The sequence below is a fragment of the Amblyomma maculatum genome, chromosome 4 (assembly GCF_055883805.1).
Source record: "Amblyomma maculatum isolate TAMU_Amacu chromosome 4, ASM5588380v1, whole genome shotgun sequence".
Taxonomy (NCBI): Eukaryota; Metazoa; Arthropoda; class Arachnida; order Ixodida; family Ixodidae; genus Amblyomma; species Amblyomma maculatum.
The window spans coordinates 81900708-81925484 of record NC_139347.1 but is presented as its reverse complement, the minus strand read 5'-3'; positions in this window follow the sequence as shown (position 1 = coordinate 81925484).

Below are 24777 nucleotides of genomic sequence, written 5' to 3'. Positions count from 1 at the left end.
AGGCTCAATATAGTTGTTAGCGATAAAGTTGGCTCATACGTTCTCCCAACCACTCCTGGGATTGACACAGTGATTTTATTATAACGCCAACTCTGTAGTTATTTTCCTGAATTAATATTTCGCATTCTTATTTCGCGTGCTGTGATTATTACATGAGATAACTGCGCAGCAGACAAATTCGCCTTCCATTACGGTTTCAAAACGCAGACTAGTCGTAACATCAGTGCTACTTGTCATATTTTTTCTCTTTACATTTTTTCTGATAGTGTGTTTCAATAGTCTATTTAAAATTTCAGCTTCCTGAGGGGAAGAGGCATCTACTACCTTCCATATTTTTTCTCACTTAAGTGAATTTTTGTCAAATGACTGAAAAGGTATTAGCGATGAATAAGTAACGTGGTTCAGCGGGGACATATATTAACATTTAACAACAAAAGCGACATTTTTAACACTGTAAGAGCGCCGGAAACTAACTCGACATCCAAGGAACAGCGTTCTATTTGTCTTTAAGTTTATGGTTTCTTTGTACAAATTCGTTATTTTCAGTCCTTGACCCGCCAGTTCGTAATGGAACAATCATCGTCACGCCTCCGGCGATCTTCTCCGCTGTCAGCATCGTGGCTTGACGCCACATCAGAAGGAAGAGAAATTGGTAATCAAGCTGTCATGAAGCAAAACACACAATCTTATTTCGCTTTTCTCGTCACGAATGATTGTCTCGCAGATGATCGAACAGAGAAATCATGAGCGTTGGGAATTAACCCGAAGGAACTATAAATTCTTTTTCGGCTCTGCACTTTTTCCCAATGACAAGCACTGCCGAAGCGCTGCGGCAGAGTCGGGACATACTATAAGTTGTGAACCAAAACACTTAAACGCGCACCAAACGCTCGCGCAAAAAACACTCTAAGCTGTCACTGGAAGCAATCAACGAGAACGCTCTCTCTCGCGGAACTTATTTGACGACGACTACCACAGTGGCTCATAACACGTCTGCTTATATTTTCAATAAAACTGCCGTGGTCTAGCTAACCCACTGGTGAGCTCTGAGGACGGATTCACATTGGGTTTACTTAGAATCCAAGTATTACTCTTTCAAACGCAGAACACTCCTTAACGACTTTTTGGCGTATACTAGATACACAACACCATCCACCCCTGATTACTGTACCTGTCTATCACGTTGAAAAAAAGACAAGGAAGCTCTTTACGCATGTACGTCTACTGAAACAACTGTACTGGCGGAGAAGTGTGCACCACTTAGCAGGAGGGGGGGGGGGGGGGGGGGAAGGGCTACGAAAATTTTCTAGGTGCACTGGTGCTCGTGTCCTGTTATGTGCGCCCCTCATCGAGGCATGCATCTTGTCCTCGGGCGAGATGGCTCACAGGGAATCGCTGCCACCGCCATGTTTGCATATTCTCAGCGATAGTAATGTTACCGTCTTTCGCCGCGAGTGGAGATATCTCAGATTCAGAGTACGTGGGTGTTGTATCTCCGATTCCCACATCCAGAGGTACTCTACCTCACCCTTTTCACATCATCGCCTCAACCGAAATGCTCATGCACACTTTGGCGCGCTACGCCCCAAAGACAACCGATCCATATCTTAAGGATAACGCCAACCGCCATATTGGCATCAGTTCGACGAATGTTAGGTATTCGGCCTAATAACGTGTACTCTTACTGTTCACTTGAACATAACAAGAAAGCCTTGTGAATTTTGTTTGTTAAGCGCATTATTTTTACTGTCTGCCTTATTGCTACAACGACTAAGAATACTCGGAAATAAAGCCGAGAAAACACCTATTAAACACTGTGAAAACAATAACAGTTGCAGAAGAGAAACTGTGGTATCTGCTTAAAAGGTGAACGGGTTTTGAAGATGAACTCCTGTGCCCTGTAGTGACTTGCTGCGTAAACGCATCGTTCAAGCCCTTCGCGTATGAACACCGATGGTTCACTTCTCCAAATAGGGAACGCATATGCGCTCGCTGAGACATAAAACCTGAATTTCATGAAAGAGTGGAAATAGTAGAGAGTACTTCAGCAGCCCCCCCCCCCCCCCCAAGCCCTCATCCTCCTCTCCTACGCGCCTAATTATGTGCTTACATTTCATCTGTGTTCTAGATTTCATGCCAGTTAGTACTCCTCCACATCAGAGGTATACCTAAATCAAATTTGCGCAGCCGGGCTCCTTTGTTCGGTCATTTGTCGCTAAACAGCCAGTAAATTTTCTCATAAACTTCAAAACTCTATTCTGCTTTAAGAGTTGTAGTCGGATCTCGGCGAAGCCATTTCTTTTCGTTTTGAACACGTGCGTCTTGCTCTCACTCTGATTGCACATATGAGGCTTGTTCCCGTGGTTACTACCGGCTCGGGCCGGAAGCCTACATAAATATGTCGTGCACTGATTTCTAGAAGGCCCGTAGTAGACCTGCAGAAGTCCTGTGTAGACAGGGAGCATGCAACGATGACAGCGTCGCTGATATCGACAGACTTTCAGTAACTTCGTATTTTGCATTTAGTGGAAATGACACTAAGGCACCGTAACAGTGTTCAAATAGACAGCGAATGGCTTATTCTGCTGCGAAAATTGATTGCAACTGCCTACGCAAGAAACCTAGTGTCACCTCATGGCAATTTTCCATGTAGTTTACCACACTGTGGGAAATGTTTCTTACGCGCTCTAAACACACTTCAATGAAAGAACCTTGAATAAGCGGCAAAATATTGGGTGTCACACAGCATCATATACATAGGGAGAGGTGTTCGGAGATCTGAACGAACAAATCATACTCAGATGCGCACCCTTTGCCAAACGTTTAATGTCCATGGGGTTCGCTTTCTGCTGTGGAGTTGGATACTGCAGCATGCTTGGAATTCCTTCACACTGGAGGGAGCAGGACCAAAAACATTCCAATTTTTATAGGATTTACAACCAGCAAAATATTAATACACGCTACACGATGAAGAAAATCACATTAGGCTATAATTTTTTTTTTTCCAAAGGGTGTATCTACCGAGACGCTGAACTTGAAGAATTGCGGTTAGAAAGCTGGAGGTATGACATATCAATCGCACATACTTTTCTGTAATGCTTCACTGTTAAAGACAAGACCAAGAAACGTCTTTTGTATTAGGAAAGGAGAAACAGCTTGAAAACGAGCAGCGCAGTCGATTTTCTCAAATCTACATGAGATGAAGGCACAATGATGCAGCTAATTGGGAGACCATCTATACGTCTGATATTTGCTGATACACTAGACAGAATGACAATTAGGAGTGAATTATACGTCTGGACGTTCGTTATGCAACAAAGTTTTGTCAAAGAAAGGAAACTGAAAAGCGGCAAGTTGTGTGCAATACCAAGAGAGAATTATCGGAGAACCGTGCTACTCGAGCTCTCCGAGCCGGACGACGGCACTTCAAAATTTTGAAAAGTTTCTTGTTGAATTACCAGTCGCTGCCTAAGTAGAGATTATTAACATCATAACGAGGGGTGAGGGAATGCTGTGAAGGTAAAAACAATATAATGGAGGCTAAATTATTCTCAGCCACAAAATCTCGTTTTCGGTTTTGTTTGTTTGCTATCATTTCATAAAGGATCAGATGACATTCTCTGAGTCATTTAAATGCATAAAGTCAAACGAAAAGAAACAGATACACAAACTGAAGTTATATGGCATTTCAGCACAAAGTTGCGCACTGGTAACATATGCTCTTCACTGCCTTGCGTGTCCCAGGGCGACCCGACTACGACTTCGTTTTCTCTTTGTTGGCTAGACAAGTGCACTCGATGTCTGCGGACTGCTCGCCTGGATTTTGTGGTCACCAACCTCTGCGAGGTTTTTTTTTTTTTTTTTTTTTTGTCTACTCATACCCGTGCGCATTGTGCGTACGTGTATTAGAAGTGAGCCTCTTGCGTTCATGCGAGTTTGTGTGTGGGAAGGTGTAATTTCCCCTCTTCTAGGCGCGTGTCGCAACCGGAGTCGCGTGCCGTGCCAATGACCCTGGGGAACGAAGCGCAGCCATTTGCGCTAAGCTTTACTGCTCCGTGCTTTTCTTACGCCTCTTGCAGTAAATCCGTGCAGTGCCATGAAACCCAATGGTGACCTATCAGCAAAGATGCTCGAGGTTTTTCCGTCATGCGGGGAAGCAAATTCCCTGAAAAATTGCTTCACGATTACTGCTCTTTGCTGTTACAGCAACAAAAACTCCGACCAATCAGAAACCTTGCTATCTGGGATGAGCTTCCGGGATAAGGCAAATGTAATGCTTATATTTCACTTACTTTTAACAAAGCTGCGTGGCATTGCCTGAAAAGACTTTAGCAAGACTGCACCGATAGAACTTCTGACGACTGACACACCTTAATTGGTCCCCGGTGCCTGTGTCGGCTGGTGCCTCTACTGGAAATTAATTGTCTACGCCGTGAAGGTTTACAGGTAGCCGTGCGCGGATTGGAGCGCAGTGTGACTGCATGCGGCAAGCCAATAAAGAGAAATTAGTTTACCCTACGCCACGGGCGTAGCCAAAGACGCCTTTTTCTTGGCGTCAAGCAGTAATAGATTACCGGCACGTCGTCATACACTGAGCTTAAAACAAATGCTCTTTTTTGTAGTTTTTATTCACGGCGGCGCCTCACCGGAGAAGACTCAAGTAACAAACTTATGTAGGGCGCTTTTTGGCGGCTTTCAAGCTGTCAACTTCACTGGCGAGTATATAACGTTTGCGAAACCGGCACTACTTGTGGTCGGTTTGTTTGTGAAGTGTCTGAGAGAGCGTCGCTTCTTTGCTCTTCCGAATCTTTTATTTGATAAGCAGCGTACAAAGGATAAATGATAAACGGTAAAGGCGACAGCTTGATTCCGTAGTTACTTTGTTGCTAGTTAATACGTATGGCTCTCATCACAAGAGCTCATCTCTTCCTTCGAATGTGGTTACGAAATTCTGAAATGATCTTATGGGATTGCTGTATGCGACGCGGCTGCTATTTAACCAAGGGAAGCAATTCACTGGCTCAGTAACATAATAAATGCCCCACAACTCGACGCCACTAGATGCCATTGCATTATACTGCCATGCGAAAGTCCAGCCCTTTCCTCTTCACTCAGGCCTAAGCCTGAACGTAAATATTTATACTACAGCAATTAACCTACTCTACCGAAGGCAACACCCCGTATAGCTAGCCTTTGAAAAGAATTTGGAACCTAAGCAACTTTCTTCTGAATCGCATCGTGTGGATAATGCATCTCAAGTGTTGTAAATGTTCCAAAAGAAGGTATATTTTTTCGCTCTGCCCACTCTAATGGGCTTCCACGAATGTCTCAGGAGCCCCACTACTTGCCTTATCAGCTAACCCCAAGTTTTTAAGCTTTTACCAAAAAATTAACGTAGGTAATTTATTCAGAATTCTGTACCGCCAAAAAATTGCGGATAAGTAAAAATAAAATTCTGCATAACATACCTGCTGAACGTGTAATGCGCGAAGTACATCTCAATAATTTGTGGTGTGTGCAAGTGCCCAATTCAAGCAACAGTATGCAAAACCGGTCTTCACAGTGCTGTAACCTGAGAGGTGGTCTCTGCAGCTCACAGAGGAATAACAAAACTGCTGGCCTGTCTCTGCATTCCTCTACATCAACAAGAGCACCCTTGTGTGTTTTTAATATAGCGAAAGCGTACAACCAAGCCAAATAATGATATCATTTATACTGGTCTTCAAAGAAGTAACTTTGCAGATTCCAGCTCGTCCTGCAAGAAACCAAGAGGCCTACCCCTCCTGGCGCTGGAATCGAAATCCACAAACAGAGCCGCGAGTGTTTTCAATGTAGCCAATATTCAAACACAAAGGACACGCGACAGATCCGCTCCCCGCCGACGACCGCGTCGCGTCGTCTTTTCCGCAACAACTCACCCTTCTTGCGAAAACCTTTTACTTCCCTGCTCCTGTCTCCCCTATTTCGTCTCGACGCACTATTCCCACATGTCCCCGCCCCCATCCTATCATTCTCATCCGCGCTCGCGGGCCTGCCGGCTTCTTCCTGCTTCGCGACAGGAGCCACACTTTTTCAACGCTTTTCTTGCGTGCTCTCATTCCTATAGAGACCATCTTCGTCGCGAGCTTTGTCGTCTTGCCTTTCGCTCTTCTTTCCGCACGCTTCTTTATCTCCTCGCGGCGTACTCTATTCACTCGCCCTCTTCAATCCGTGGCGCCTTCACCCTGTGGGCCAATCCGTTACATTGAGGATGTGCGCAGCGCTTCCCTGTTCCCTGTTTTCACTGGAAGAAAGGAAGCACAGCGGTGAAGAGGCCGGATAGAATTTCTCCTGCGCCATCCGAATGACAGCCCTCCTTGGCTGCATTTCTCTTCTTTATTCTTTCCCATTTCCCTTTGTCTCTCTTGTCTGTCCTCTCAGATGTGGCGCTATAGTCTTCCTTGGACATTCACTCCAATTTCTCCTCCCCATTTCCTATCTACACCGCCTATCCCTTCGTTCCGCTCAGGCAGCCTTGATTTTCACACATTGTCACTTTTCGCTCTGCCCATATATGCAGGCGGTACCGACCTTACCTACCACTGTTACTTTCCTTCTATATTTCTTCTCATTCGGAGTCTGTCGTAGTTTATAGTTCAGATTTCTTTTTTCTGCACCTGTGGCTTTCTTCTACTTTATTGAAACTTAATTTCTTGAAACGGGCATGTCGTTCCAGTACATTTCGCACTGAGTGAAACGCTGCCCATTTCATACCTTGTTTCGTAGCCGGCAAGATCATGGGCCGAGCACACAACTGCGGCGGAAATTGGAAAGCACAACGTGCACTGGCATCTGACTTGTGCGAATTTAGGCCTCACGCTTGGCTCTGCAAGGTTTTGGCGTAAATTTTACTCTTGTGGAAAAGCATATTAGCTAAAAGCCTTAGCTCTACTTGCCGCTTTTTTGCCCATTTCTCCGTCGTTCTCTGATTCAAGATGGCGGCTACGTTATGTGAACATAGCTACAACATTGTAATAATTTTTTAGCCACGACGTGACTACGCATACTATGTAGTCCACCACCTGGTCCATCCTGTGTGGCATCACGATTCCCCAAAGTCACGTGACCGAGGAAGATTAAGATGGTCGACATGTTAATTATGAACAAAGGACACGGGAACAAATTCCTTAATGAATTAATTTATTTTGAAAATACTGCAGGCCCTAAGTGGGCCCTCGCAGGAGATCATTCACTTTGTTAGCATCCACACTGAAAGCGAAGAAATTAAGCAAGGAAAGCCGTTTTTTGCTTCCTATTTTAGCAGCTCAAAGACAGTCGTTGTCATCAGCAGCAGACGCAATAGGTTCCACCTCGATCCATTGGTCGTGTCGAGGTTGCCTTCACTCCTGCAGTCACTAGGACGCGGCCTCCTTTCCGTTAATTATATCCTCGCCCATAGTGCCTGACCGATATGCAAATGCGAAAGCCTTGAAGCCGACATTCACCACTTGCTGCGAGACTTCTCAGCACTGAGACCGACAAGAATCGGGCAACTGACTGTAGCGGGTATTTCAACTAGAAATGCTGCATATATATAGCCTGGACGCAGAGACCACATCATAGCTCACTCCGGGACTTCATAAAATCAGCAAACTTCTTTCCCCTAATGTAATAATACCATCACCCTCCTTTACAGAACCCTCCGATGAACTGAAGCAATAAATATGGTTCATAGAAAGTGTCTATCCTGGCAGCATATATTCACTGCACGTTAATAAAAGGATAAGTAGCACAGCGTATCGTGCCGCATATACTCTGGTCTGTCAGGCATAAAACCTTGTCAAAATGGTCGCCAAAATTGAAAGCTGGTCGACCTGGCCTGTTTTATGTCAAAACAGACCTGCTTCGCTCTTAGTCCTGGTACGTTTTGCCGACTGAACAAATTATTGGAGATTGTTGTCTTATACTGAACTCAGGCTGCGTGAGTAGGTGTTGTTTCGTTAAAGAAATTATAATTAAAGAAACTACAAAAAAAAGTACCGGTAAACGAGATTGGCGTTGCCACCTGAATGTACAAATTCGTGGACTAGAACCTTAAAGCAACCGAACATTTATTCCTCTCAAGCACAAAAATAAAGGCGGGAAAAAGTTATTTTTCAGAAAGTGACTGAAATCATGTGATACCGACAGAATTGTTGCACGCAGTTTCTGGTAAATAAAACGTAGGCTTCATATTATAATAAATTGAGTGCATACATTTCGACCTGTAACATCAAAATTAGGCAAGTGAGAAGAACTGAGGTTGTGTATGAACTTAGAACGCGTATTATTAATTATGTAATTTAACTTCATATTAATTTTTATAGAGAATACATGTATGTTTGTAATCGCTCATAATTTACTATCTACCCATTTTCCATATTACATGCTTTAAATTTTATATTTACCCTTCGCTCTGAGTTAAATGTGTACATTGTTAATGCTAAGGACAAAACAATAGAATCCATACAGTGCCGATAGCCATTGAAAGAACGCTTGTTGGTCACTTTTATAATATGTTACCACTCCTCTCGAATCCTAAGCCTGGTCGTATGGCAAAGACGCTCGGCTTCATGATTTACTGGCATAGCATTCCACTATCGAGCAAGAATTAGAGAAATATTTTGTTATCTTAATTTTCGCCCCTCCGCGTTGGTGCAGCGTTTGATGCGCTCTACTGCTGCACACAAGGATACGGGATCGAATCCCAGCCACGGTGGCCGCTTTTCGATAGAGGTGGAAAGCATCTCGGTCGCGTGCTGTGCGATGTCAGTTTACGTCAAAGAACCCCAGGTGGCCGAAATTACTGGAGCCCTGCACTACGACGTCCCTGATAACCTGAGTTGCTTTGGAACGGAAAACTTCATAAACTTAAAACTATCTTCATTTCCTGTTAACAGCTTGATACATGGGAACGGCGGTTAGAACTTAGATGACTCACACCACAGGTGTGTTCAGGTCTCTAAAGAGCGCTTAATAAGGGGAAGTTTTACAGACGAAGCTGAAAATCCCCGTCATTGCATTTCCGGTTTTCAAACCAAAAGAGTTTGAATTTATTTAATCTCTTAACGATTATTTGCGTGTTCGGCAGCGATTGCCACAAATACTTACAATGGCTTCAAACGAACGGGAAGAATAATAAAATTGTTTTAAGAGAAGGTTATATTGAAGAAACCATGGTACACTGAAGACAAGTTCCTACAAAATAAGCGGATGTGTGCGTCTGTGAATTAGAGAGCTGATAGGTCAAGAAAACGCCTCTCATACGTTTCAGAGTATCGTACTTATAGAATATCATTGAGAGGTTATGCTATGTTACTAGGATATGCAGAAGCACGTTGAGTGCCCCTGATGTGCACAACATGCTCAGCCGGCATTTAGTGTTCAAGCTGTTGGGAAGAAAAGGTTCTGTTTCGTCATATATGAGGGGCACTCGCACTCCTGTCATGGCGATGTATAAATTAATTTTCACTCAGTGTGTCAAATCTTCGTATATACCGTTCTGCAAACACCACATCACGGTTTCAAAATTAGTTTTCTATTTTCTATTGAGGCCGGTCTGGAATTTTACACATATTTTTTGTCTCTCTTATATCCATGCCTTTACGCCTTCTTCCCTTGTGTCCCCAAGTGTTTACAGCGAGAGCTGATGAAGGCCGCTTCTCTACATTTCGCGTCAGAGCAGTAGTGAGCAACAGCAGGGGTAATTACTACGCTAACCATTTGGACGCTTGCAGTTTGTAGAAGCAGGAAATATTGCGAGAGCACAGAAATTTAAAGTGGAGAGCGGTTAGCCAGGCAACCATCCTGAGTGTCGCTACTGGATAACTAGAACAGGGAACATCGTGAAAAAAGCCTGTAATCCTAGAGAGCGGCTCAGAGCAAGGATATGGCTAGGAAATGGGGATGGTGGAACGGCAGGTCGTGACCACAGAAACTGTCTGGAAGGTAGTTGGTGTTCAAGAAGCCAGATGTATTGTAAGTAACGGAATGTGTAACACGATGATAGTTACCATGAAAAGAAAAGAGGACAAAAAGATGCTGGTATATGTAGCCAGTGGCAGGTTGCCGTCACATAAAAGGAGGGTATTGGCAAAAGCGCAGGAATGATCAACCCCGCATATTTCCCATTTTGGCTACAGAGAGGCGTGCTAGTCGAGGAACGAGTGCATGCGGGTTATAAGAGAATATGTCCTATAACATTCTGTGTATAGTAAACCGTTCGTAATACTGTTGGAACGGTGCGCCTGATATTGATCCAAACGGCGCAGTAAAAAGAGTGGAGAATTCAACCTTGCGCGGGCTTTGTTAGCAACCTTCGGGCAGACACTCATCTGTACAGCGTCGTTATTGCATAACTTAGTCTTTCCGATTCAGCTTAGTTTCCACATGGTGCCCAGAGTAAAGACATTCTTCCTGTTTAAAATGAAGCGTTACGTTGTGAGCATACGTAGAATCTATTCCGCCAACGGTTTTGTAAAAAAGTTTTATTAGGTGTGCTCTACCTAGTACTGCAAAACATTTCTGTCCCTAAGGATCGCCTACATATTCGTGTCTAAGAACAAATTCATCCTTGAGGTAATTTTACGCGTTTGGCCAAGGGGTGAAAATTGTATGTCTCAGCATGACTGAAGAAAATTAGTAAAATAAACTATAAGAAAGCATATTTTAAATTTTTACTTGTACTGATGACTCCTTATGAAATTGTTTTCCTTATATAACTAACTGAGATCAGAATCGGACGTTGAGATCACATAAAATGTTTTCAAATTGTTCAAAAGTGGCCACGCTATACAGAGTAGCAACTTACCGTTTCCATATGTCTGCTAAAAAATAAGTGTACAGTACGTCACGCTTTAAAGTTTTTGCATAGGCAACTTACTGCACACTCTGATTTCTCTGAATTTGTCGTGAAAGAGAATTCAGTCTAACAACAATGGATTCAGCTTCTCTTTGTCGAGGTAGCAATAAAATCTGTTCACTGGCGGGAATCGTTTCATCAAACATCCACATGTTTTGCAGCCCTTGTATTGTGCCCTTTGTCTGGGTCCGTCTTTTGGAAGGCATAATGCTGTTAACGACTAGCATGCGGCAATAACAACGCGTAAAAGCTAGAAGGGAGCGAAATAACACAGTATTGAACGATTGGAAACAATAGAAGGTGTCCGCTCAGCTACAGTCGGTACTCTTATATCTCCTCAATGTATGACTTTTGTTACATTGTGGACATACAAAAGGCTACGCCCTCTAAAACTGCTATAAATACGTCTTGTTTCTCTGTCCAGGCTGGTCTGACCAAGGAACATAATTGAAAACCACGGAAGCGGGAAGAAAACCACTCGACCGCCAGTCCACTTTTCCTTTGTGACTGCGTGGGCTGAGTGAAAAGGAGTGCTTTCTCTGCTGATTCCTAAGCTGATGAAGACTGGCTTTTGAACTGAATTTGAGCTTTAGAGAGAGAGAAGATGCGTTTCACTGCGACAGAAAAAGGAAAACATAAACCTTTAGTGTGGTCCTGTTCTATTTTCCAGGTCATCCTTAACAGGCCTGCGGTGACCTGTAATATATTTGGCTTGTGAAATGTTCTTCTGTACAAGAAATACTGCGTAGTAAGCTGTCGGCATCCCAAGAATTCATTTAGGTTAATTTAGGCCTTATATTTGCTTGTGCGATGGAATACAAAGCGCTGTTTCAGGGCTGAGTTTCCCTAACGCTTTTCTTTAGAGTTTTAGATATCTCGCGCCATAACCAGGAAATAATTATGCCTTTTTGGTCTTTGAAAATTCCTCAATGGCATCTCATGAACGCTGACAATGGCATGTGCTACAAAAGACTGAAAAGAGCTGGGATGGTTAAGATGGGCTTTGAACTGTATCTTGCCCTGTTTAGGCCACTATTGAGCTCCAGGGTGAAGTGCTGCTGCCTTCTTCTTTTTCGTAGAAAAAGCGTGACTTTGAACAATCATGTAGCTCGTAATGTAGGGCGAAACCTTTAGTAAATTAGCGTCTGCAAGAAAGCCTGTTTAGAATAATCCCGGCTCAGCAGTCATTACTTGAGGAAGCCAAGCAAGGAACACCAAGTAGGCAAACGCAGAAGAAAGAGGGCAAATAAAGAGGCGGAAGTGAGAATAGATTTTCGTCCTGCCTTGTTGCAGGAAGGACAATATTTCGCTAAGTAACAAGCCCAGAAGAAAGTGATTGATGAAGAGGTGCGTCGCGGTAAAAGCCCAGTCACAGCTATGGGTAAGCAATCAGCGTTAAAGGACCCCTTCGCCGAAAATTTGGTGTCAGCGGCAGCACCGGCGTAGGCGTCAATGGCCGTCTGCTGGCGTTGATATTGTGAAAAAAAAAAAAAAAGGAGCACGAGGATAGCGCTTGCAGGCGATAGTAGAGAACTGACATGGCCTAGCACTAACTTGACGTATATGGTTGACCGACGTTAGTTTGGCAGGAGCTGCCATCTAGGGCCTCTCCTCTCATACGGGAGGGTGATATTTGAATCAGCCTGTCAGGACGCTTGCAATAACGTTATCCAGCAAGCACGTTCATACGGCTCGAATAAGACGGAGCTTTATATGTGGACTGGTTTTTATAGTCTATCATATAGTGTCATATACCATTAAGAGTATAGATACCCTAATTCTTGGTGTTCTTGTTTTGGGGGGGTTTTGTTCTTGTTTTATTGTTTTTAATGGTGCGTAAGATATTACTGTACATGAATCTACACGCGATATTAGCCTATGATTGCTGAATAATCTATAATGGAATTTTTTCTCTTCTCTGTAGGTTTCGGTATAAACATCCGAGCGATGACTGTGATTATAAAGTCAAGTCTAGGTTCACTGCAGCGCTAAAGCTAGTCTGCTTAGAGGACAGGAATCACAAAAAGTGAAGTCAGTGAATATATCGCTGTTTTTGCATGCCGCGCTTGACCTTGACTTGATTGTGAGGTCATATCCAGCTCCCGGCTGCTGAAACCGGAACGAAAAGTGGTGAGGAAAGAAAATTCAATTATAAATTATTTGGTGGTCGGATGCGAAACCTACGTGGTGATCCACATAGAGAAATTTTGTTCGCATCTTTACCCAGAAGAAAATTGGCATCCAAATTTGGTGTATATTCTCCTTTATAGGTGGAGCTGAAGTGTTCCCCGTAATGTTTAGGAATAGACTAGAAATGTTATACTGCTGGTTGCAAAATTACCAAACTTGCTTCGTCTGAATATACGTATCATTCTCGTTCCACTCAGCCATTTTTATCGAGGTGCTTTTTAGACGGTTGTTCCGTGCTGCCCAATCTTTGCAGAGCCCAGTATCGGCGTTCCTCAAACTGCTCTCCTTCTGTACAGGTTCGGCAGTTGTTTATATTCTTTGAGCGAAGCGGATGCCATATCTTCTCGCGTGCTGCCCTTACAAATTAGTACTTGAAATCTCGCATGGAATGCAGCAACTCAAGGCAGAGGCTCAACAGTGAATATGATCGCCCGGGTAGACAGAAACCTCATCACGGTACCCTCTGTTTTTTTTCTCCTGCTTCCTTCGTAGGTGTTTAGGTGTACACTTCAGTGATACTATTGTATGATTCTAAGAAAACAAAAGACCCGCTCACGGTTCTGTTTATTTACCATTGTATGTGAATACAAATGTTCTGGACAAATACTCTGGAATGGTTACATCAACTTGTACTATTTTTCTCATTTTAGTCATCAAATTTACTAGTGCCACCTCCTAATATAACGTGCGGCTTAAGCTCAAGGGGAGATAAATTTGGTGAACTAAGTGGCCCTCCTACATGCTCTAAGCGTTTTAATAAAGATGCTTCAATAAAGCTATTATTTGCATTAGTTTGCTTCACTAAAACGTTGGAAAATTACTCGTCAAAGCGCTGGATATATCGTTACATATCTCTGTGGGTTGTAAGCATAGAGGTGGATATAGCTTGATGCTTAAACGTTCAGCTACCAACTTGATAGCTGTCAACTGGGAAGGTTGCACGAGAATCATTGAACCTGCAGACTCAAATGTCTGGAGTCTGATATGCAACCGCGCCAGACTTTCGGAAGGCTTCGTTAAAGCGATGCGTCATATGCCGGTTGGTCTTTCAATGTGGCAGCATACGATTACATTTTATAAGTGTTTTAAATAGCGTGTGTTATAACAAGGTTACAAATAAGGAGAGGAAATATTTAGAGGGTAGCAAAGTGCATGAAAAGTTCCGCAGACAGGAGTCATCAACGAAGGCTGCATCATACCCTTGAAAGTAGAGGCTAAGTAATGCGCAAATTGTACGCGGAGAAATATGTTTGTACAGAAGAAAAACGCGCTCACAATGTCCACGCACTGCTCGATGCTGTGTGGAGACACACTGGTAGTGCGGCAGGTGTCATGAAAGCGCGTCCTTCATAACAAGGGTTGAGTGCCACGTGAAGGATGCACGTTATGAAGGCAATATTGAGTAGGCTCAAATGGTACTTATAAAAAACCGTGTCTCTCAAACTGTTTGCCACAGCCCATTTCAAAAACAAAATACTTTGATGGCTGCACTCAAATCTGCGTTACCGAATGTCGTAATCGTCGACAGTGTTGAGAATTTATCGTTCCTTTTTCTTTTAGTCTTTTGTCCTTGCCGATGAACCTCTTAATAAACCAAGGTATTTGGTCTAGGCGAGCTTGTATACTGCTTCCGTGCTCCGTAGAGATGGCTTAGAAGGCGTGCATCGAGGCGCATTGCACGCCGTGCCCCGTCCTGCAACCGGCAAGCAGCCGCCTGGAGCTCTGTGATGATCCAATTTGCGCTGTTGCTCCTCGGAATCAGAAGCGCTTGCCCTCTCAGGGCTTGAACAACATGGTTCAGTCCAATTTGACCTCAATCCGCAAGTTTGTTGCCTTTCGTGGTCGGAGGGAGCGGACAACACGCGCTGGCATCTGGTTGCTTGTCGCTAGTCTCTGAAGCTAAGGCGACCCAATTTCTCCCTGTAAACGAATAATCCGATCCTCGTGTGACGCTTTACGTGTGACTGATGACGCCGGGAAGCGAGATTTTTGGAAGAGGATAAGAGGAGGGGGAAAAAACCTTCTATTTCTGAAGCTGGGTTTTGCGCCGACGGCGTCTCGTTTCTTCCATATAGGTTTGAAACAGTAACCGCGTTGCTTTGTGTCCAGGCAGCAAAACAGGAGGAAAGAAGAAAAACATTGTTGTTCACGGATGGCATGAAGGGTACTATGCTTGCGTGTGAATCAAGAAAAACAGATTCTAAAAAACGACAAAAGAAAATATGCTCCGCCGGAAAACAGTGACGCGGACTCCAAGATACCAAAAAGGGTCGGCGTTAGCTGAGAAGGGAGGAGTCGCGGGAGAAAGATTTGATGTTGGGAAAGGTCGAGGGTCGCCGGAAAAGGGGTAGGCAGCGAACACGATGGTTAGATGGCATCCTCGAGGCGCTGGAGATGAAGTTATGTGATGTTAGGAAGATAGTGAGAGACCGGAAAGCGTGGCGTGACATGGTCCATAGGGTCACGAAGAGTCGGACACGACTGAACGACTGAACTGAACTGAACTCGCTGAGGCTTAGGATCAGAAGTCATGTGGGTGCATACATCTTTATTTTTATGCTACTCTTTCAGAGGTTTTATTGTCATTCTAGTTGAAATTGAGAATAAATTGCAATGGGCAGAGCATATGGTGCGAATACAGTATAACCGATGGACTGAAGTGAAGCAGGGTGCGGCAAAACGTCAATTGGGCGGAGAAGATTAAGAAGTTTGCAGTGGTCCAGTGGATGCAGCTAGCACAGGACCGGGGTTAATTGGAGGAATATGGGAGAGGCCTTTTCCCTGCAGTTGGTATAGTCCAGATGATGATGATGATGACTCTTCAGAGAAGGGTGAGGGGCAACCAATGCAGCGTGAGATGAAAGCACCCTCAAAGGCGAGCAGTAAAGTTAGAGCGTAATGTCGGAGCGAGATGTAACACCCTTTCGCGCATCATTTTTTTCATCTCCAGGAATCGGGAGGAGAGGACGCGGTAAGTCAGCGCTGCCGCCACCTTCGTCCGTGGTCCCCATTTTCTTTCAAATCATCCTCTATCCCTCCTCCATCTCCTTTTTTCTCAATTTCGCGTGGTGGCGATAGCAGAAAAAAAAAATTTCAGATGGTCGGAGTGATTCATGAGGCATACACACGTAAGCACTGCATTTCTACAGCCGGCTACGTGATTATGTCATCACATTTGTTAAGAAATAAGATAGCCATTATTGATCAGTGTTCTGATTATTTTTTTGTGTCATGGCCCTTTCCGTTTTACACGTTGCCGGATGTCTACTAAATATTCGTGCACTTTTCTATCAGGATAAGATTTAGGGCTTGATTAGGCCATTACACGCTATTAAAAAGGATACACACCTGCCAACCGAAAAAGGCGTGATCACGACTTTTCGACGCCGTGAGGCGTCAGACGGATGTGCAAGGGCTGGATTGTGTTCGGTTAGTTTCTCACTCTTTCATACAAAAGAGCTGCCCTAGATGGCGGCTCGTTTCAACTCGACCATGCCATCTGGTTGATTATTACAAAACCCGCCGACCGATGACGCGTACGGCGACTGCACTGAGTGAAAGATAAATGAGTGCTGGTGCGCCAGTGCACCTCTGACTAGTTCAGTGCTCGGCCATGTCAGCTACCAGCTAACACCAACTAGGGGCGTGCATGGGATTGCAAGGGTCCCGGTTTTATTCACCTTGCAGTCATCCCCTGTCACTAATATGCTCGTGATATTTCGATGCTGCAATGCTTCAAAAGGTCGACATCGATACCTCCGGACAATGTTTTTTATTTCCGACGCTAAGCTGATAACGGTCGCGTTAAAAGTAGAAGGCACATGTAGACCTTAGACAACCGCTGGTCAGCGGGAGTTAACGTTTTTAGGTCCTTTCAAACCTGGGGCATCTTACGTGCACTTGCCTATGAGCACACACGGCGATAATGGTGAGACCATGTTGGTAAAAACGTTGTCCGAAGATGTGCCCCTTGGGAATGGTGACTCTTGCTCATCTTCCAGAGGCGCCAGACGTTAGTTCCGTTCATGGTCATATATAAATTATATAGTTTATACAGTTTATATCAATTCAGCAGCTTTCTCAATGAGCCTTTGCATGTACCGGGATTGCCAAATGAAAAGTAAACGTTTGTGGGATTAGTTTTTTTTTTTTTGTGTAAACATAGTCTCCAATCCAAATACTCAGCCGACATTCGTTAAGTTTATAAAACAAATTTTGACTGATTTATCAAATTAAAAATTTTCGAGCAGGCAGGCCAAATACCAATCCAAATCATCCATTTAAAAAGTAAATAAAAAAATATGACACTGCGCAAATACAATCGCCTGTTCTTTCATTTTTGCATCGCAGTTTGCAAAAAAAAAAAAAAAAAAACGTAATATACTAAATCTGTCACTGGCTTTACAGATTGCCCCGGCGGTAAGGGGGCTAACAGTGCTGGATATTAATTATAGAACCATGTTTTGTGAATGGTGGATTGCTTCCATTGTAAATGCCTCTTGTGTGAAGACATCCGTGTGAAGCTTATTGAAGGCTCAATATGTTAAATGTGGAGTAAGCTTTCTCTGCTCTTATTGAAGCCATATGTAGCTTTCGGCCGTATTATCAAGCACATTTAACCTAGATATCAGATCGACTTCTAGCAACAGGCAAGGTTTCATTTGCGAGGTGATTACCTCGATCAACCGCCGAAGCGCTATAGGGTACCTTATATGTGAGCCTGCTAGATCTATTGGGTGCTATATATCCTAGCACCCATAATCCTAGGGCAGGGTCAGAATAAGGTTACACACTCAGATGTTTCATATGGGCATAGCATAGACACATGGCATTTTGAAGAAACATTTAGACAAATTCTGCTCAATCAGGAAAACAAATCTCGCCAGCTTTAAATACCCTTATTCCCTCCCTCACACGAGGACGCTGGAGACAGTTATTATTAAACAGACAGATCTAGTTAGGCAAGGGACAAAAAAGGCAGGAAAACAGCGCCGACAGTAAGCCTCTTAATAGGCGCTACATATTTGCAGTCATGAAAACGGAAGAAATGTGTGCCCATACCATGAAACGAGAATGGTTCGAGCTCCGTTGCAGCTGAAAGCAACTCTTCACTTTTATTCAGTTTTTCTGCAACGTTTTCTTGTGGCCATTCTCTATTTTAGAGAGAAGCTGGGAAAGGGACAGACAAATCTCGGCGATGAGGGACCATTATTTGCCCTAACCATACCCAAAACACACTCTTTGCTTCTTTTCGTTTCACCCTTTAGCATGCCGGGAAGCCGTTCTCTCGAGGTTTAGTGTTCGTGGGTGAGGGCGATATAATCCTCGCCCTGTAGCCTACCACCACACACGACCCACGCCAGCGCAAGCGGGCAGGTCGGACCCTCTAGTCAGGCGGATCTCTGTAAACACAGAAAGCCCGCCGCCCTTATAATCCCTTCGCCGTACCCAATCTTTAGCCTGTAGGTGCTATGCGATGACGTCACGCACCTAATCCGGAATACACGAAGGGGAGCCTTAGGCGATCTATTTTCCCCATAGCGCCTTTGAAATTTTTTTTTCTGCTCCAGGAAGTCTTCACTGCAGGATCTGCGTGCAGTTTGTATATATCTGCAGGGCCATTGCCCGCCCTTTTCTGTCATCCCTATATGTTTGCTATATATATAGGCTGGAATCTTCTTACACCTGGTTTCTTTGTGGGTTATTTCGCTTATCTCTACGTCTCTGTAGTGGACGGACGCCCTCATGTAAACCTCATCATCTCGTCTTTCAATCCAGTGGGCCAATTTGTCTGCTGCTTCGAAGAGAGAACCTCGGCTGCCTTCCTTGTCGCTCCTAGTTGCTTTTATGGGACCGGCAAGGGGCGCGGCGCTGTTTTGGCTTCACTGAGGGACAATGGGCTGGTTTTGTTGTTGTTACGCATCGTAGCTGCGGCAGAAGCGTAAAGCAGCTGTAAAGCTTTACACCAATGCACTCACATCTTATTTTTGACTAAACCAACTTGGGTGATTCTTCTTCTGGACCCTTTGACCAGGTTGAACGCTCTTTTTTATAGCAGAAAAGCCGTTTAAAGTTACATTTTTAACTTTGTTTGTTTGTTTGTTTCTTCTTCCATCTCCCCTTCCATTTATATCGCAGTAGAAGGACCGATTCAAACTGCGATATTTTTGCTAAAGCGCACAGACAGAAGGTATTCCAAATCTACAGGTATAAATAAAAATATCGAAGGAATGGGTACGTCGTAGACACTCGTTGACCAAGTTATGTATTTTTTTAGTCACTTTATCAGGTGCAGCAATTACTGCCCCATGTACATCGCTCTCATATGATGTGCAGGTCATGCACACGCTTATGCGAAGGGCACTTATTCATGTAATAATAAGCTTGAAATTTGTGCATCAATAAAAGCAACGTTACCAAAAATGCCAATAACTTCCAAATAGCGAAAACCAGTAGCAATCCCTTATGTAATGTACCTATTGGACCTTTAAGGGAACAGTAAATTATGACAATGATGATGATCATGATGATGATGATGGTGAAATAATTGTCAACAAGAAGCAAAGAGAAATTTCTCATGACTACAAAAATACCTTCATCAGATTATCAGACTAACTTACTGAGTTTTAGCTTTTAATGCTTTGGCATTAGATTGTTCATAGCGAAAAAAAAGTGTCTCTAGGTTCGTCTGAAGCCCGGCGGGTAGGTGGCAAAGGGGTGGAGAAGGAGAGGAATCCGCCTTAGATATAGAGTACGTGGAAGAGGAAAGACGAATATTTGCATGGAATGCAGTGTGTCGAAAGAGAAAGGAAGAAAGGAGAAGGGAATGGCATGACTCAGTCTGAATGCTAGATTCGGTCGACAGAGGACCGCGAGTATGGTTCGCCACACGACTGTTGAGGGAATGGATTACGACACTCGCTGTCATCATCTGTGCTCGTCAGTTAACGTGTTTAGTTCAACCAAATGAAGTGCGGTTGAGTTCGCCTTTCGGTCTCAACATCGCCTGCTCGTCTGGCGTGTACGCAGTGGGTCGAGCTAAGAGAGCATCCAGAGGGGCTAAGTAAGTCAGCCCGACAATTTAGGTAAGGATAATACGCTTCATTGTAGGGCTTGTGCATCCTCTCTTACATCCTTTCATGTGGGGCTTGCACTGCAAAAATGTGTAAAGAAAAAAAAAAACTAATCGGCTGGATGTTTAACTCCTGGAGCGTCAGAGGCGGCAGTGTCCGAGGTAGGAATTTCCCTTATGTAGGCATTTTTGTATTTAATTTTATTCTCCTTTTTATGTGTAACTTAGCGACGCAGGATTTGCATGTTTATAGTCACCTTCCTTTCGTTGTATTCATCTGCAGAATTTGGCTCCACGTTGTGTATTGGGTCTCCCTCTTGGCCATTTCAGCGCTACCAAACTGTAAGGCTTCACAAACAGAGTTCCTTGAACTTTTAAGTTTTGATTTCTCAAACTACGAAATATATTTCACTATAAGGACGTACTCAGCAGCGATCACACTAAAATTTCTTTTTCAATGTCTACCAAAGCGGTAGTTTTGAATGATACCCTCTTCAGTGCTCAATGAGCGCAAGGCCCCTGCAGATTTCTTTTTTTTTTTTTTTTTTTCACAGGATAGTTCTCCTCTATACATGTGTGGGCTCGGTGGTTGAAAGAAAAGAGAGAAGCTCCACTCCCTGAGCGACATTAAAGAACAAAATGTGACGGAAGTCACCTTTCTTTGAGCGCGGAATTATGGGATGTGTTGGCACAATAAAGCATTGTCATGAGAACGAGGCTACACATTGTTCTTATCGAGATTATGGCTTGCTCTGCCGAGTGCAGTGGGATATATGCTGTTTTCTGCAACCGTTGTATCTTCTGGGGTCCACACATTACGGGAAGCCTTCAGTCATGGTTAGTCTTGAATGTATAGTGTTTAGTTCACTTAGCATGTTGGCTTTATGTCGGATACCCGCGACTGCTTTGGCCTCATTTACACTTAGCGCAGTAGCGTCGCAATCTTCTTTTGTCATATTTGAGCGTTGTGCAGTCGTTTCCATCTGCGATGCAAAGATGTAAAAAATAACACGCAAGTGTGAAAACGTTTACATGCCGAAGGACCGGATAAAGAACCTCAAAGAAGACCAGGACAGACAGTACCTCGTGAACGCTGTGATCGCTGTGTGCGGGAGCTTAACTGCGCGAAGGTATGCCTGGCTCTATTTCTTGCGTGCGCGACCAAGCACACAGCACAGCAAGTCGGAAATGGCGATGCTTCTTTTTTGATCGATGTAAGTTCTTCATGTCTGTCGAAGGCCAGCGGATGAAGGCAAATTAAGATCATCTGCACTATACTTATCTTCGCGGCGCATGCGTGCAGCGCTGAGAAGCTCTAAGCAAGGTAGTCTGGTCATTCTTGGCTCTTAAGGCACATGTGCAATCGTGCTGGGACGTGGTCGAGATGGACAACTTCAATATCAAGGAAGCTTCACTTCCTGTTCCAACAATTCTGACGTCACGGCATCTCCCATCTTTTCCTTCCTCTGTGGCGGGCAAAAAAAGAATCATGGTTGAAAGAAAAGCATATAATAATGTATTCATTGATGAATGTGATTTGTAGAAGGAATGAAGATGCCCTGGCCGTTGTTGCAGCTTGGTAGTGAGAGAACTGAGGGAGACTGGCAATATTTCTTTCTTAGCTACTACCCTTGCTGTCTAGTACTCACGTGCTTTAACAGCACACCTTGTTGAGCAAACCATGTTTATTTGACTATTTTAATATTGTCTTCAACACTTCCACCACCAGTATGGTCACCATCATAGCATCCATCCAGAAATCACTGGCAGGACAAAAGAGCACGCAAAGAGATCCAATGATTGGGGAAATATAGTTGCTGCAGTTCGTGCTGTATGAGTATCAGACCAAGGGTCCACTTTGGAGCCACCTCAATCATCTCTATAATCTGGAGGGCAATCTTCTCAACGGGGCGTAGTGTCAGAGAGAGGAGAGCAACGACAGCTCAATCGGCGTTGCCTGCAACACAAATGAAAAAAAAAAAGTGATTGAGAAAGCGAGCATGTTTGAGAGTACCATGTTTTCTTTTTCAAGCAATTGGTAGCCAAAGGAAGGAGATTATATCTGCAAAAGCACACTGGAGGAAACTGAACAACGTAAAAAGCTGCATGATTGTTCTTCCTCTGTGCTATGGGGCACGATCGTGTAGAAGCCGTTTCGTCAGACGTAATCACAAGCTGCTGTCTGGCGCAAAAAAGCTTGCCTAACGTAGTAGGCGCTTCGGGATATTTGGTACGAAATAGCCCAACACGCGTCAAGGCTTCATCCTTGACGTCGCAATGCCTGTCTCGTGGGAGGAGAAAATTGACGATGACAAGTTCTTTAGTCCATGGCGGCAATTATTGTCGGTCCCTGATGTTTTCAAATTGCTGGCAATCATCGCCGATGTAATGCCCTCAATAAGTTCGGCCAATGAGACCACGCAGACTGTGGAGTTCAATTTTGGGATGTTACGCCAAAGAAGCCGCGCCAAATTGAATAAAGAAATGTATAGGCATAGGTAAGCACTATTAACAGCACTTTTTGCAACATGAATGTAGTGTCTGTGTTCATGGTAATGTGAATTTCTGCCCTAGTAAATGAAATGCGTATTTTTAAAGTTCAGTGGCCTAACTCGTTATTTTTTTTGCAAAGAAAACCTGCGCGAACACGCAAGCATAGAAAGAAAGAATTCAGTCAAGAAGATCAGTGTGCTAATGCTCAAGACCCACAGCGTTCTGTTCGTGCCGTAACCGAACCAGCGCCGTATGCCGCGCTGTATCCTCGCAGTGCGAAAGAAATTAGCCAATACGCATACCAGTATCCATGCTCATGTTACGTTGTGCTCGGCCGCCACACCTTTCGACTTTTATTCTATCTGGATTGCGAAATGCTTGCTTAGTGCCAGACGCTTTTGGAAAGCTGGTTCGGCTGCTCAAGGTGAGCAGTCTGGCGTAGGCTTTGTTAGAACTGTCCCTTGTTAGGTGCTTGAAGAAAGATGACAGCTTGAAGGAGGCTTAGGAATCTGTTTTAAACTTCAGTACTTGCAGACCAGTACTATAGCAGAATACCGCACACACAAGAAGAAAAGCGGCTTTTGCTGCTCAAACTACCTCCTGCGAAGTCACATGGTTCCTGTTAGACCTGTTAGCATGAGAGCTCAAGTAGTGGCGATGAATAGAGAATCACCATAGGTAGACTGGAATCAACTGTGACATCAATAATTTTGTTTGATGCCATCGACTAAAGGGCTTCATCTGAGGAAAATACACCGCTTTGCTTCATGAGCTTTATATATACCGGGCGTCCCACCTAAATGTAACCAAAGTTTTAAACATACGTTGAGCTTTAGCACTGTGAAACAAGTTAAGAGTTGTTCAGAGTCGGCTATCCTAATCTGCAGTATTTTTTTCTTCACAAAATTTATTGAACTATTAAAGGCTAACTAGCCATTTTTAATCGTTAGAGGGAGAAAAAAAGTGTGACTGCAAAAAGTTTAGCTCTTCTCAAAAAACTGCCTTCGTCTTCCGATGAAGGCCGGTCCCACGTCCGAAACGTCAAGCATTCTATTTTCTTCACCACGTCTGACTATTTTTCTAATGTGTTCTCCACTATGCCCGTTTCACACATAGCAGTCAACGCAGCCAGGGCTGAGATACCTTTTCGCGCTACTCGTCCGCATCAGAATGTAGTGCGTCGAAAATAAAAAACCATAATGAACTGAGAATCAAAGTGAATGTTGGTCGATAATATGGCAGAATGACGTAAGTATTTTATTTTGCAAATAGATTGCGTGTTTCTGTTATGTTCTATAAAACAGAGCGACTCGGTTTTTTGGTTTTCTCTGGCTCATCCTGTGTCACGTATTCGCACCAGGGCCTGCCGGGACTCGTCCAAGCTAGCAGCTTGGTCGGCGATCGCCAACTTCCTTCCTCGTTCGCCCTCTTCACGAAACACTGTAGCTCGTCGATGTACTCTTGTTGTAACTTGTTGCATTCGGTGGGCCCCAAACCAATACTCAACCACATCACCAATCAGTGCCGCGTAGCCTCCAGACGAGGGCTGCTCCGAATAATAGACGCCTCACTGAATTTTTTCACCCCACAAATCAATAACTCATTGAGCGCACCAAGCAAAAAGCAAGTGAATGCCAAAAAACTAGCTCTCCTGAAGTCCGTTGCCACTAAGCTGCTTAGCGCTTTTCCTTCGGAAAACATGGGCAGCCGCGTGTTTCTCAAAGTAGTCATATTGTTACGAGTGTAGCCGAAAATGTTGCAAGACGACGACGTTTTGGACGCTTGGTGGAAGAACAACGACGCTGAAGCTGATTTCGTGCTAATTGATAAATCATGTTGCTTTGTTATCTATGCTGATGACTGTAATATTTTTTTTTACGGGAAGCGATCTGGAAAATATTTTACCCCATGCAAGCTCAGTTTGTTTTAAAATACAAGAATGGGCCAAGAATAATAACTTATTATTAAATGAGTCAAAAACAAAATGCGTTCTATTTCCTGCACTAGGTAAATAGTTGAAGTGCCTGATAGAATTATTGTTGGTCCATATGGTATTGATACAGCGAAATCTGTGAAAACACTTGGCGTTGTTTTTTCTGAATACATGCTTTGGAACGCACACATTGACCATGTTTGCTCCAAA